General features: G+C 58.5%; 1 long non-coding RNA gene across 1 annotated transcript in view; it reads left to right on the top strand.

Moving 5' to 3' along the window:
- Positions 1–15,000, top strand: part of LOC143745592 (uncharacterized) — a 30,045-nt gene that overhangs the window by 10,762 nt on the left and 4,283 nt on the right. The window lies entirely within an intron of this gene.

The following is a 15,000-nucleotide window of genomic DNA, read 5'->3' as shown; positions in this document are numbered from 1 at the left end:
CAAGTCGGGCTAGAGCCGGAGAACCTCGGCCAGAGGGAACCAGAGAACCAGAGCGGCCGCCAAAACCTAAGTCGATTTTGGGTTACCAGTGGCCCGGTTCTCTGGTGGCGCGGGGTTGGCTGGGACAGTAATGCCCGGGCTTAAGCGTGGGACCCCCGGGTTCGGCCGGTGCTCGGGTGAGGGTGGAGGCCGGGGCAGTGGGGTGGCTCTGGTTCCCTGAGGCGGGCGGAAGGGTGGACCTAGGCGGGGGTCCACAGCCGGAGCTCTGGTTCTCCGAGTCGGGCAGAGGGTGGACCAAGGCGGGGGTCCCTGCCCGGAGCTCTGGTTCTCCGAGTCGGGCAGAGGGTGGACCAAGGCGGGGGTCCCTGCCCGGAGCTCTGGTTCTCCGAGTCTGGCTAGAGGGTGGACCAAGGTGGGGGTCCAAGGCCGGGCCCCTGGTTCCCAGAGGCGGACGGGAGCGCCGGGTGGGTCCCTCCTCCACCCCGGTACTCTCCTCGGGCCGCCATAGCCTAAGTCGATCTTGGGTTACCAGTGGCCCGGTTCTCTGGAGGCGCGGGGTTGGCTGGGACATTAATGCCCGGGCTTAAGTGTGGGACCCCCGGGTTCGGCCGGTGCTCGGGTGAGGGTGGAGGCCGGGGCCGTGCAGCAGCTCTGGTTCTCCGAGTCGGGCAGAGGGGGTGGCGTCGTGGGGGTCCACGTCCGGGTCCCTGGTTCCCTGAGGCGGGTATGAGGGTGGACCAAGGTGGGTGTCCACGGCCGGAGCTCTGGTTCTCCGAGCCGGGCAGAGGGTGTGGTGTTGTGGGGGTCCCAGGCCGGGTCCCTGGTTCCCTGAGGCGGGTATGAGGGTGGACCAAGGTGGGTGTCCACGGCCGGAGCTCTGGTTCTCCGAGTCGGGCAGAGGGTGTGGCGTTGTGGGGGTTCCAGGCCGGGTCCCTGGTTCCCTGAGGCGGGTATGAGGGTGGACCAAGGTGGGTGTCCACGGCCGGAGCTCTGGTTCTCCGAGCCGGGCAGAGGGTGTGGTGTTGTGGGGGTCCCAGGCCGGGTCCCTGGTTCCCTGAGGCGGGTATGAGGGTGGACCAAGGTGGGTGTCCACGGCCGGAGCTCTGGTTCTCCGAGTCGGGCAGAGGGTGTGGTGTTGTGGGGGTCCCAGGCCGGGTCCCTGGTTCCCTGAGGCGGGTATGAGGGTGGACCAAGGTGGGTGTACACGGCCGGAGCTCTGGTTCTCCGAGTCGGGAGGAGGGTGGACCTAGGTGTGGGTCCCTGCCCGGAGTTGTGGTTCTCCGAGTCGGGCAGTGGTTGGGTCAGGGTGGGGGTCCCTGCCCGGAGCTCTGGTTCTCTCACTCTGGGCAGAGGGTGTGGCGTCGTGGGGGTCCCAGGCCGGGTCCCTGGTTCCCTGAGGCGGGTATGAGGGTGGACCAAGGTGGGTGTCCACGGCCGGAGCTCTGGTTCTCCGAGTCGGGTGGAGGGTGGACCTAGGTGTGGGTCCCTGCCCGGAGCTCTGGTTCTCCGAGTCGGGCAGAGGGTGTGGCGTCGTGGGGGTCCCAGGCCGGTTGCAGGTGGGATGCTGTTTTCGACTTAGACATTTTCGGCGGGTGAATCCCTGTAAGGAATTGGGGACTTCATCACATATGATGAAAAATCCCCAATTCTTTACAGGGATTCACCCGCTGAAAATGTCTAAGTCGACAAACAGCATCCCACCTGCAACTTATTTGACGGAGCTCTTTGTGGACAGTTTGATTTTATGCCAATTTTGCATAATTAATATCTGTAATGTACATCAGATCGTTGTGCTATATGACCCCAGAGTATGGAGCCCCAAGTCGGCTTGGTTCCCGAGTTACGCCCGGTCAGATATGGGACTTTGACCGGGTGTATCTCAGAAACCACGCCGACTTGGGGCTCCATACTCCGGGCATGGGGAGGCACCCTTGGGCCCCCCCATGACCCCAGAGTATGGAGCCCCAAATCGGCTTGGTTCCTGAGTTATGCTCGGTCAGAGATGGGACTTTGACCGGGTGTATCTCGAAAACCACGCCGACTTGGAGCTCCATACTCCGGGCATGGGGAGGGCCCATAGGGCCCCTTCAGACCCCACCGTCCCCAGCTCCTGGGACATTCCGATTCCGAGATACGGCCACTTCCTGTCCAGCTTTGACCGGGCGTATCTCGGAAACCACGCCGAATTGGAGCTCCATACTCTGGGCACAGGGGGGTCTCCTCGAGCACCCCCCACGCCCAGAGCATGGAGCCCCAACTCGGCTTACTTTTATAGTTACGTCCGGTCAAAGTTCCAACTTTTGAGGTGGCGTATCTCTGGAGCCAAGCCGAGTCGGGCCTCCGAACTCTGGGGACGCGGGTCGCCCCCCCACGCCCAGAGTCTGGAGCCCCAAATCGTCCGGTTCCCGGAGCCGGGTAAACGGTGGGACTAACTGGGACTCTCTTAAGGTAGGGTTGACCAGAGTGCATTTGTAAGTTTGAACCGGTGTATCTGAGTGCTGAAGCCGAGTTGGGGCTCCATGCTCTGGGCACAGGGGGGTCTCATAGTGGTCCCCCCACGCCCGGAGTATGGAGCCCCAACTCGGCTAACTTTTCGAGCCAGGTCCGGTCAAAGTTCCAAATTTGAGGTGGCATATCTCTGGAACCAAGCCGAGTTGGGGCTCCATACTCTGGGCATGGGGAGGGCCCATAGGGCCCCTTCAGAACCCACCGTCCCCAGCTCCTGGGACATTCCGATTCCGAGATACGGCCACTTCCGGTCCAGGTTTGACCGGGTTTATCTCGGAAACCACGCCGAATTGGAGCTCCATACTCTGGGCACAGGGGGGTCTCCTCGAGCACCCCCCACGCCCAGAGTATGGAGCCCCAACTCGGCTTACTTTTATAGTTACGTCCGGTCAAAGTTCCAACTTTTGAGGTGGCGTATCTCTGGAGCCAAGCCGAGTCGGGCCTCCGAACTCTGGGGACGCGGGTCGCCCCCCCCCGCGCCCAGAGTCTGGAGCCCCAAATCGTCCGGTTCCCGGAGCCGGGTAAACGGCGGGACTAACTGGGACTCTCTTAAGGTAGGGTTGACCAGAGTGCATTTGTTTGAACCGGTGTATCTCAGTGCTGAAGCCGAGTTGGGGCTCCATGCTCTGGGCACATGGGGGTCTCATAGTGGTCCCCCCACGCCCAGAGTATGGAGCCCCAACTCGGCTAACCTTTCGAGTTAGGTCCGGTCAAAGTTCCAACTTTGAGGTGGCATATCTCTGGAACCAAGCCGATTTGGGGCTCCATACTCTGGGCACAGGGGGGTCTCATAGTGGTCCCCCCACGCCCAGAGTATGGAGCCCCAACTCGGCTAACTTTTTGAGTTAGGTCCGGTCAAAGTTCCAACTTTGAGGTGGCATATCTCTGGAACCAAGCCGATTTGGGGCTCCATACGCTGGGCACAGGGGGATGTCCTCGAGCACCCCCCACGCCCAGAGTTTGGAGTCCCAACTCGGCTTACTTTTCGAGATACGCCCGGTCAAACCTGGACAGGAAGTGAGCGTATCTCGGGAACCGAGCCGAGTTGGGGCTCCATACGCTGGGCACAGGGGGGTGTCCTCGAGCACCCCCCACGCCCAGAGTATGGAGCCCCAACTCGGCTTACTTTTCGAGTTAGGTCCGGTCAAAGTTCCAAATTTGAGGTGGCATATCTCTGGAACCAAGCCGAGTTGGGGCTCCGTACGCTGGGCACAGGGGGGTGTCCTCGAGCACCCCCCACGCCCAGAGTTTGGAGTCCCAACTCGGCTTACTTTTCGAGATACGCCCGATCAAACCTGGACAGGAAGTGACCGTATCTCGGGAACCGAGCAGAGTCCGGCCCCCTTACGCCCGGTGTCGGGGGGTCTCGTCGTACTCCCCCCACCCCCAGAGTCCGGAGCCCCAACTCGGCCTCCTCTCCGAGTTACGCCCGGTCGAATCCGGACAGGAAGTGGCCGTATCTCGGGACCGGGAGGTCCCCGGGGTTCGGGACGGCGGGAGAAGTAGGGTCCCCCGGGGTCCCCTCACCACCCGCCGTCCCCGGCCTCTGGGACCCCCCGGTCCCGAGATAGGCCCGGTAACGCGCGAGGGACTTTTTGAAAAAGCGGCCCGTATCTCGGGAAGGGGAGGTCCCAGAGTCTCGCCCTTTCGGGGGTCGGGGGATCCCTCCGGGCCCCCTCTGACCCAGCCTCCCCGGGCCCCTGGGACCTTTCCTTCCGAGGCGCGCGCCGTCCCGTCGGGCCACTTTTCTCCGGGACCGGGGGGGCACCGGAGCTCCGGGGCGGGCTCGTCGGAAGGGGCCCACCGAGACCCTACTTTGACCCGAGTTTGGAGTCTCTAGGCGGCCGGGTCCCCGAGCCACAGCCGCCCAAAGTCGGTGCCCTTTTCCCGGTCCGAAAAACGCCTCAGAGTCCAAAACCTGCAGTGGGCCGGGACTTCCGGGGCCCCTGAGGCTCTGGCGGCGGTCCCGGGAAGGTTCACCTTTCTCGGGCACGGTCAGGTCGCCCCCGCGGTCCCGGGAGTCCCGTCGGAGACGTGGGTGTCAGCCACGAGCGCAGCGTGGTGGGGAAATTTTTGTTTTTCGCGAATATCTCGACAAGCACGCGGCGAAAAAATTCCAAACTCGGGTCGCTCGTAGGGCTCGAGGGGGCCTATCCAACGAGCCCACCCACGTCCCCGAGGGCCGTCGGGCCAGGGAGTTACGCCCGGTCAAAGGCGCACCTTTACGGGCTTATATCTCGGGAACCCCCGGCCCAATATTCCCCAAACTCTAATAGATCGTAGTGCCGGACGAGGCCTTTCGAAAGAGCCCACCCCCGAGGTCCAACTCGCCCGGGTCCCCGAGTTACAGCCGTCCAAAGTCGGGGGTCCCAGCGAACGGCGATCCCGTAGGGGGCGCTCCCGAGGCCCGTCACTCCAGGGTTCGAGCAAGGGCCCTACTGGGACCCCCTCACCCGAATTTGAGCTCTCTGGGTCTTCGCGTTCCCGAGATACGGGCGATTTTGTTCCGAGGCCGTGACGTCATCGGCGGCCGCCATTTTGAAGCGCGCCCGGTGGTTTTCGGCCGATATCTCCGCGAAAACACCACCAAAATTCACCAAACCGGTACCGTTTTGTTCGTCTCGACTAGACGCTTCCAACGAGCTCGGTGCCCGCCGAAGCCGTCGAGTTTTCGCCGAGATATTCGCGTTTTTCGCTTTCGCGGCGCTGTATCTCGGGCCCCCGGGGGCCCCCGGAGCTGCGGGTGGTCTCGTTGGAAAGCTCTCGTCCCGCTCTAAACACGATAAAAATTTGGCGTCGATCGGACGCGGCTTCGCCGAGTTACGGCCGTTTAAAGCCGTTTGCAGTGGGTTACCATCCTGCAAACTGCATGCGCTCGTCGGCGGCCCGCCCGCGGGCCGAGCTCGGTGCTTCATACCCGGCTTAAAGCGCCCAGCCCCGCGGTTCTGGAGGAACTGCCGGAGCAAAGGGTGTCCTGCAACGGGCCATTTGGGTTATGGGGAGAAGGGGAGTGTGTGTGTGTGTGTGTGCGCGCGCGCGCGCTTGCCCCCCTTTCTCCCTGGGAGCGTGGCTTGGCCCTGGGGGCTCGTCTCTCCACGGAGGTCTCTCGCCCGCCCCGGGTGGCTCGATCCCGGGGCACGGCTCGGTCCTCCTCGGTGGGGTTGGCTGAGCTCCAGAGCCGAGCTCGCTCCAAAACCTAAGTGCCAAACGTTGGCGGTGACCGGAAGACCCAGGCGCTCGGTCCTTCCCGACCAGCCCCGAAGAGGTCGGTCCGTCCTGGGCCAGACGCAGGTTCGCCCGCCGCCCCGGGTGCCTCGTCTGGAGCCGAGACGGTCCTAAAACTGACCACAGGGGTTGTATGGCGAGGGAGTGTGGTGGAGGCACACACACACACACACACACACACACACACACACACACACACACACACACACACACACACACACACACACACACACACACCACCACCACCCTCGGAGGGCCTCCAGGAGCAATCCAATCCAAGCCCAGCCAGGAGGCACTCTGGGTGGGATAAAATCTGAATTGTGCCAGTGCCATGGAGCTCTGGAGGGAGAGGGCCTCCAGGAGCAATCCAAGCCCAGCCCAGGTGGCACTCTGGTTGGGTGGGATAAAATCTGAATTTTGCCAGTGCCATGGAGCTCTGGAGGGACAGGGCCTCCAGGAGCAATCCAAGCCCAGCCAGGTGGCACTCTGGTTGGGTGGGATAAAATCTGAATTTTGCCAGTGCCATGGAGCTCTGGAGGGAGAGGGCCTCCAGGAGCAATCCAAGCCCAGCCCAGGTGGCACTCTGGTTGGGTGGGATAAAATCTGAATTTTGCCAGTGCCATGGAGCTCTGGAGGGAGAGGGCCTCCAGGAGCAATCCAAGCCCAGCCCAGGTGGCAAAAATCTGAATTTTGCCAGTGCCATGGAGCTCTGGAGGGAGAGGGCCTCCAGGAGCAATCCAAGCCCAGCCCAGGTGGCACTCTGGTTGGGTGGGATAAAATCTGAATTTTGCCAGTGCCATGGAGCTCTGGAGGGACAGGGCCTCCAGGAGCAATCCAAGCCCAGCCAGGTGGCACTCTGGTTGGGTGGGATAAAATCTGAATTTTGCCAGTGCCATGGAGCTCTGGAGGGAGAGGGCCTCCAGGAGCAATCCAAGCCCAGCCCAGGTGGCACTCTGGTTGGGTGGGATAAAATCTGAATTTTGCCAGTGCCATGGAGCTCTGGAGGGACAGGGCCTCCAGGAGCAATCCAAGCCCAGCCCAGGTGGCACTCTGGTTGGGTGGGATAAAATCTGAATTTTGCCAGTGCCATGGAGCTCTGGAGGGAGAGGGCCTCCAGGAGCAATCCAAGCCCAGCCCAGGTGGCACTCTGGTTGGGTGGGATAAAATCTGAATTTTGCCAGTGCCATGGAGCTCTGGAGGGAGAGGGCCTCCAGGAGCAATCCAAGCCCAGCCCAGGTGGCACTCTGGTTGGGTGGGATAAAATCTGAATTTTGCCAGTGCCATGGAGCTCTGGAGGGAGAGGGCCTCCAGGAGCAATCCAAGCCCAGCCCAGGTGGCACTCTGGTTGGGTGGGATAAAATCTGAATTTTGCCAGTGCCATGGAGCCCTGGAGGGAGAGGGCCTCCGGGAGCATTCCAAGCCCAACCAGGTGGCACTCTGGGGACGGGGGGGTGGATGAAATCTGAATTTTGCCAGTGCCATGGAGCCCTGGAGGGACAGGGCCTCCAGGAGCAATCCAAGCCCAGCCAGGTGGCACTCTGGTTGGGTGGGATAAAATCTGAATTTTGCCAGTGCCATGGAGCCCTGGAGGGAGAGGGCCTCCGGGAGCATTCCAAGCCCAACCAGGTGGCACTCTGGGGACGGGGGGGTGGATGAAATCTGAATTTTGCCAGTGCCATGGAGCCCTGGAGGGACAGGGCCTCCAGGAGCAATCCAAGCCCAGCCAGGTGGCACTCTGGTTGGGTGGGATAAAATCTGAATTTTGCCAGTGCCATGGAGCCCTGGAGGGAGAGGGCCTCCGGGAGCATTCCAAGCCCAACCAGGTGGCACTCTGGGGACGGGGGGGTGGATGAAATCTGAATTTTGCCAGTGCCATGGAGCCCTGGAGGGAGAGGGCCTCCGGGAGCAATCCAAGCCCAGCCAGGTGGCACCCTGGCTGGGGAGGGAGGTTGAAAATGACCGAGTTGGATCACTGGGAGTCCTGAGCACCAGGGCCCCTTCAAGGCAGAGAGCAAAGCCAGCGAGACTGCACTCTGGCTGGGGAGTAACTGGAAAAAACATGAAACATCCAGGAAGAGACGGGCTGATTTTCTAAAAATCTGAATCCCAGGTGAGGTGCAGCTCTCCTGGGCACGAATAAAAGCTCAAATGCCAGGCTTTAAACATGACAGAGTCCACGATGTTGCTGTGGTCTCAAAGCTCCAGGACCTTCAGGGCAGTGGACCAAGCCGTAGAGGTTGCACTCTGGCTGGGTGAGCGAGTTCAATCTCCGCCACGGTGGAGCTCTTAAAAACATGAAACCTCCAGGAAAAGACGGTCTGATTTTCCTCTAAAGTCCATCCCAGGGTGGGTGCATCTCTCCTGGGCACGAATAAAGCCCAAAGCCCATGGAGAAAATGACCCTGAAGCCAAGCTCTTGAAAATGACAAAGTCCAAAAAAGTTGAGGTGCGTTCAGAGCTCCGTGCTCTACGACCTCATTGGCCGTCCCAGGGAGGGTGCACCGTCCTGGGCAAGAGTCAGATTCTCCCGCCCTCCCTGGAGCTCCGTGTGGAGCAAAGACGGTCCTAAAACGTCCCTTCGGGCTTCTGTAGAGGAGACAAACACTTTTGAATGACAAAGTCCACGATGTTGCTGTGGTCTCAAAGCTCCAGGGCCTTCAAGGCAGTGGACCAAAACGGAGAGGTTGCACTCTGGCTGGGTGAGCGAGTTCAATCTCCGCCACGGTGGAGCTCTTAAAAACATGAAACCTCCAGGAAAAGACGGTCTGATTTTCCTCTAATGTCCATCCCAGGGTGGGTGCATCTCTCCTGGGCACGAATAAAGCTCAAACGCCCACGGTGGAATGCCGAGCTTTAAAAATGACAGAGTCCACGATGTTGCTGTGGTCTGAAAGCTCCAGGGCCTTCAAGGCAGTGGACCAAGCCGGAGAGGTTGCACTCCGGCTGGGTGAGCGAGTTCAATCTCCGCCACGGCGGAGCTCTTAAAACCATGAAACCTCCAGGAAAAGACGGGCTGATTTTCCTCTAATGTCCATCCCAGGGTGGGTGCATCTCTCCTGGGCACGAATAAAGCTCAAACGCCCACGGTGGAATGCCGAGCTTTAAAAATGACAGAGTCCACGATGTTGCTGTGGACTGAAAGCTCCAGGGCCTTCAAGGCAGTGGACCAAGCCGGAGAGGTTGCACTCTGGCTGGGTGAGCGAGTTCAATCTCCGCCAAGGTGGAGCTCTTAAAACCATGAAACCTCCAGGAAAAGACGGGCTAATTTTCCTCTAATGTCCATCCCAGGGTGGGTGCATCTCTCCTGGACACGAATAAAGCCCAAAGCCCATGGAGAAAATGACCCTGAAACCAAGCTCTTGAAAATGACAAAGTCCAAAAAAGTTGCGGTGCGTTCAGAGCTCCATGCTCTACGACCTCACTGGGAAGCCCAGGGAGGGTGGACCGTCCTGGGCCAGAGTCATATTCGCCTGCCCTCCCTGGAGCTCATATTGGAGCAAAGACGGTCCTAAAACGGCCCTTCGGGCTTCTGTGGAGGAGACAAGCTCTTACAAATGACAGAGTCCACGATGTTGCTGTGGTCTCAAAGCTCCAGGGCCTTCAAGGCAGTGGACCAAGCCGGAGAGGTTGCACTCTGGCTGGGTGAGCGAGTTCAATCTCCGCCACGGCGGAGCTCTTAAAACCATGAAACCTCCAGGAAAAGACGGGCTGATTTTCCTCTAATGTCCATCCCAGGGTGGGTGCATCTCTCCTGGACACGAATAAAGCCCAAAGCCCATGGAGAAAATGACCCTGAAGCCAAGCTCTCGAAAATGACAAAGTCCAAAAAGTTGCGGTGCGTTCAGAGCTCCATGCTCTAAGACCTCATTGGCCGACCCAGGGAGGGTGCACCGTCCTGGGCAAGAGTCAGATTCGCCCGCCCTCCCTGGAGCTCCGTGTGGAGCAAAGACGGTCTTAAAACGACCCTTCGGGCTTCTGTAGAGGAGACAAGCTCTTACAAATGACAGAGTCCACGATGTTGCTGTGGTCTGAAAGCTCCAGGGCCTTCAAGGCAGTGGACCAAGCCGGAGAGGTTGCACTCTGGCTGGGTGAGCGAGTTCAATCTCCGCCAAGGTGGAGCTCTTAAAACCATGAAACCTCCAGGAAAAGACGGGCTGATTTTCCTCTAATGTCCATCCCAGGGTGGGTGCATCTCTCCTGGACACGAATAAAGCCCAAAGCCCATGGAGAAAATGACCCTGAAGCCAAGCTCTCGAAAATGACAAAGTCCAAAAAGTTGCGGTGCGTTCAGAGCTCCATGCTCTAAGACCTCATTGGCCGACCCAGGGAGGGTGCACCGTCCTGGGCAAGAGTCAGATTCGCCCGCCCTCCCTGGAGCTCCGTGTGGAGCAAAGACGGTCTTAAAACGTCCCTTCGGGCTTCTGTAGAGGAGACAAGCTCTTACAAATGACAGAGTCCACGATGTTGCTGTGGTCTGAAAGCTCCAGGGCCTTCAAGGCAGTGGACCAAGCCGGAGAGGTTGCACTCTGGCTGGGTGAGCGAGTTCAATCTCCGCCAAGGTGGAGCTCTTAAAACCATGAAACCTCCAGGAAAAGACGGGCTAATTTTCCTCTAATGTCCATCCCAGGGTGGGTGCATCTCTCCTGGACACGAATAAAGCCCAAAGCCCATGGAGAAAATGACCCTGAAGCCAAGCTCTCGAAAATGACAAAGTCCAAAAAGTTGCGGTGCGTTCAGAGCTCCATGCTCTAAGACCTCATTGGCCGACCCAGGGAGGGTGCACCGTCCTGGGCAAGAGTCAGATTTGCCCGCCCTCCCTGGAGCTCCGTGTGGAGCAAAGACGGTCTTAAAACGACCCTTCGGGCTTCTGTAGAGGAGACAAGCTCTTACAAATGACAGAGTCCACGATGTTGCTGTGGTCTGAAAGCTCCAGGGCCTTCAAGGCAGTGGACCAAGCCGGAGAGGTTGCACTCTGGCTGGGTGAGCGAGTTCAATCTCCGCCAAGGTGGAGCTCTTAAAACCATGAAACCTCCAGGAAAAGACGGGCTGATTTTCCTCTAATGTCCATCCCAGGGTGGGTGCATCTCTCCTGGACACGAATAAAGCCCAAAGCCCATGGAGAAAATGACCCTGAAGCCAAGCTCTCGAAAATGACAAAGTCCAAAAAGTTGCGGTGCGTTCAGAGCTCCATGCTCTAAGACCTCATTGGCCGACCCAGGGAGGGTGCACCGTCCTGGGCAAGAGTCAGATTCGCCCGCCCTCCCTGGAGCTCCGTGTGGAGCAAAGACGGTCTTAAAACGACCCTTCGGGCTTCTGTAGAGGAGACAAGCTCTTACAAATGACAGAGTCCACGATGTTGCTGTGGTCTGAAAGCTCCAGGGCCTTCAAGGCAGTGGACCAAGCCGGAGAGGTTGCACTCTGGCTGGGTGAGCGAGTTCAATCTCCGCCAAGGTGGAGCTCTTAAAACCATGAAACCTCCAGGAAAAGACGGGCTGATTTTCCTCTAATGTCCATCCCAGGGTGGGTGCATCTCTCCTGGACACGAATAAAGCCCAAAGCCCATGGAGAAAATGACCCTGAAGCCAAGCTCTCGAAAATGACAAAGTCCAAAAAGTTGCGGTGCGTTCAGAGCTCCATGCTCTAAGACCTCATTGGCCGACCCAGGGAGGGTGCACCGTCCTGGGCAAGAGTCAGATTCGCCCGCCCTCCCTGGAGCTCCGTGTGGAGCAAAGACGGTCCTAAAACGTCCCTTCGGGCTTCTGTAGAGGAGACAAGCTCTTACAAATGACAGAGTCCACGATGTTGCTGTGGTCTGAAAGCTCCAGGGCCTTCAAGGCAGTGGACCAAGCCGGAGAGGTTGCACTCTGGCTGGGTGAGCGAGTTCAATCTCCGCCAAGGTGGAGCTCTTAAAACCATGAAACCTCCAGGAAAAGACGGTCTGATTTTCCTCTAATGTCCATCCCAGGGTGGGTGCACCTCTCCTGGGCACGAATAAAGCCCAAAGCCCATGGAGAAAATGACCCTGAAACCAAGCTCTCGAAAATGACAAAGTCCAAAAATGTTGCGGCTCTTTCAGAGCTCCATGCTCTCGGACCTCACTGGGAAGCCCAGGGAGGGTGGACCGTCCTGGGCAAGAGTCAGATTCGCCCGCCCTCCCTGGAGCTCCGTATGGAGCAAAGACGGTCTTAAAACGTCCCTTTGGGCTTCTGTAGAGGAGACAAGCTCTTTCAAATGACAGAGTCCACGATGTTGCTGTGGTCTGACAGCTCCAGGGCCTTCAAGGCAGTGGACCAAGCCGGAGAGGTTGCACTCTGGCTGGGTGAGCGAGTTCAATCTCCGCCAAGGTGGAGCTCTTAAAACCATGAAACCTCCAGGAAAAGACGGGCTGATTTTCCTCTAATGTCCATCCCAGGGTGGGTGCATCTCTCCTGGACACGAATAAAGCCCAAAGCCCATGGAGAAAATGACCCTGAAGCCAAGCTCTCGAAAATGACAAAGTCCAAAAAGTTGCGGTGCGTTCAGAGCTCCATGCTCTAAGACCTCATTGGCCGACCCAGGGAGGGTGCACCGTCCTGGGCAAGAGTCAGATTCGCCCGCCCTCCCTGGAGCTCCGTGTGGAGCAAAGACGGTCTTAAAACGTCCCTTCGGGCTTCTGTAGAGGAGACAAGCTCTTACAAATGACAGAGTCCACGATGTTGCTGTGGTCTGAAAGCTCCAGGGCCTTCAAGGCAGTGGACCAAGCCGGAGAGGTTGCACTCTGGCTGGGTGAGCGAGTTCAATCTCCGCCAAGGTGGAGCTCTTAAAACCATGAAACCTCCAGGAAAAGACGGGCTGATTTTCCTCTAATGTCCATCCCAGGGTGGGTGCATCTCTCCTGGACACGAATAAAGCCCAAAGCCCATGGAGAAAATGACCCTGAAGCCAAGCTCTCGAAAATGACAAAGTCCAAAAAGTTGCGGTGCGTTCAGAGCTCCATGCTCTAAGACCTCATTGGCCGACCCAGGGAGGGTGCACCGTCCTGGGCAAGAGTCAGATTCGCCCGCCCTCCCTGGAGCTCCGTGTGGAGCAAAGACGGTCTTAAAACGTCCCTTCGGGCTTCTGTAGAGGAGACAAGCTCTTGCAAATGACAAAGTCCTAAAAGTTGCGTTGGTCTCAAAGCTCCAGGGCCTTCAAGGCAGTGGACCAAGCCGGAGAGGTTGCACTCTGGCTGGGTGAGCGAGTTCAATCTCCGCCACGGTGGAGCTCTTAAATACATGAAACCTCCAGGAAAAGTCGGGCCCGTTCTTCTGAAAAAGTCCTTCCCAGGCAAAGCGCACCTCTCCTGGGCACGAATAAAGCCCAAAGCCCATGGAGAAAATGACCCTGAAACCAAGCTCTTGAAAATGACAAAGTCCAAAAAAGTTGCGGTGCGTTCAGAGCTCCATGCTCTCGGACCTCACTGGGAAGCCCAGGGAGGGTGGACCGTCCTGGGCCAGAGTCATATTCGCCCGCCCTCCCTGGAGCTCATATTGGAGCAAAGACGGTCCTAAAACGGCCCTTCGGGCTTCTGTGGAGGAGACAAGCTCTTACAAATGACAGAGTCCACGATGTTGCTGTGGTCTCAAAGCTCCAGGGCCTTCAAGGCAGTGGACCAAGCCGGAGAGGTTGCACTCTGGCTGGGTGAGCGAGTTCAATCTCCGCCACGGCGGAGCTCTTAAAAACATGAAACCTCCAGGAAAAGACGGGCCCGTTCTTCTGAAAAAGTCCATCCCAGGCAAAGCGCACCTCTCCCGGGCACGAATAAAGCCCAAAGCCCGTGGAGAAAATGACCCTGAAGCCAAGCTCTTGAAAATGACAAAGTCCAAAAAAGTTGCGGTGCGTTCAGAGCTCCATGCTCTACGACCCTCATTGGCCGTCCCAGGGAGGGTGCACCGTCCTGGGCAAGAGTCAGATTCCCCCGCCCTCCCTGGAGCTCTGTGTGGAGCAAAGACGGTCCTAAAACGTCCCTTCAGGCTTTTGTAGAGGAGGTGGAGAAGCCTTCCTGGGCACGAAGCAAGCTCAAACGCCCATGGCGGGCTTGACTCTGGAGTCAAATTCGAAAAAAATTGACCGAGTCCAAAAAGTTGCTGTGGGTTCAAAGCTCCATGCTCTACGACCTCCCTGGCTAGCCCAGGGAGGGTGCACCGTCCTGGGCCAGAGTCAGATTCGCCCGCCACCCGCTGGAGCTCCATCTGGAGAAAAGACGGTCCTGAAACGGACCTTCGGGGCTTTATCGGGGAAGGGAAGTAGAGCGGTGGAGGGCACGCACAACCCATGAACAGACCGTCGTGAGCCCCGCTCGGAGTCTCTCTGCGTGGGTATAAAAATACAGATTACACAGTGCGCTCGGTGGAGCTCTGGAAGTCCTGGTGGGAGACGGCCCCCAGGGGAAAAAAAAGCCCGGCCGGGGTGTGCTCTGGCTGGGGAGAGAAAGAATTCAATCTCCACCGCGGGGGTGGATCACCGCATGTACGAAACATCCAGGAAAATGACGGCTGCTGGTTTACTTCTCTAAGTGCTTCCCAGGAAGGGTGCAGCCTTCCTGGGCACGAATCGAATCCAAAGCCCCCATGGCGGGCATGACTCTGGAGTCAAAAGGTTGCTGTGGGTTCAGAGCTTCCATGGTATCAGACCTTTCTGGCCATCCCAGGGAGGGTGCGCCGTCCTGGTTCAGATTCAGATTCGCCCCAACCCCTGGAGCTCCTTCTGGAGAAAAGATGGTCCTGAAACGGACCTTGGGGTCTTTATCGGGGAGGGGAAGTAGTGCGGTGGAGGGCACACAGAACCCATTAACAGACCTCCGTGAGCCCCCCGCTCAGAGTCTCTCTGCTTGGGTATAAAAATCCAGATTACACAGTGCGCACGGTGGAGCTCTGGAAGTCCTGGTGGGACCCCCAGGGAAAAAAATAAAAGCCCGCCCGGGGTACGCTCTGACTGGGGAGAGAAATAATAATTCAATCTCCACCGCGGCGGTGGATCTCTGCATGTACGAAACCTCCAGGAAAATGACGGCTGCTGGTTTTCTTCTCTAACTGCATCCCAGGAAGGGTGCAGACTTCCTGGGCACGAATCAAGCTCAAAGTCCCCTTGGCGGGCCTGACTCTGGAGTCAAATTTGAAAAATTGACAAGAGTCCAAAATGTTGCCGTGTGATCAGAGCTCCACGATCTCAGAACCTCCCTGGCCATCCCAGGGAGGGTGCGCCGTCCTGGGTCAGATTCAGTTTCGCTCCACACCCCTGGAGCTCCTT

The sequence above is a fragment of the Siphateles boraxobius genome, unplaced genomic scaffold (genome assembly GCF_051911475.1).
Source record: "Siphateles boraxobius isolate OS27281-9 unplaced genomic scaffold, OSU_SipBor_1 207, whole genome shotgun sequence".
Classification (NCBI taxonomy): Eukaryota; Metazoa; Chordata; class Actinopteri; order Cypriniformes; family Leuciscidae; genus Siphateles; species Siphateles boraxobius.
The sequence above is the reverse complement of the archived record's forward strand: the minus strand, read 5'-3'. Positions and strand labels throughout refer to the sequence as shown.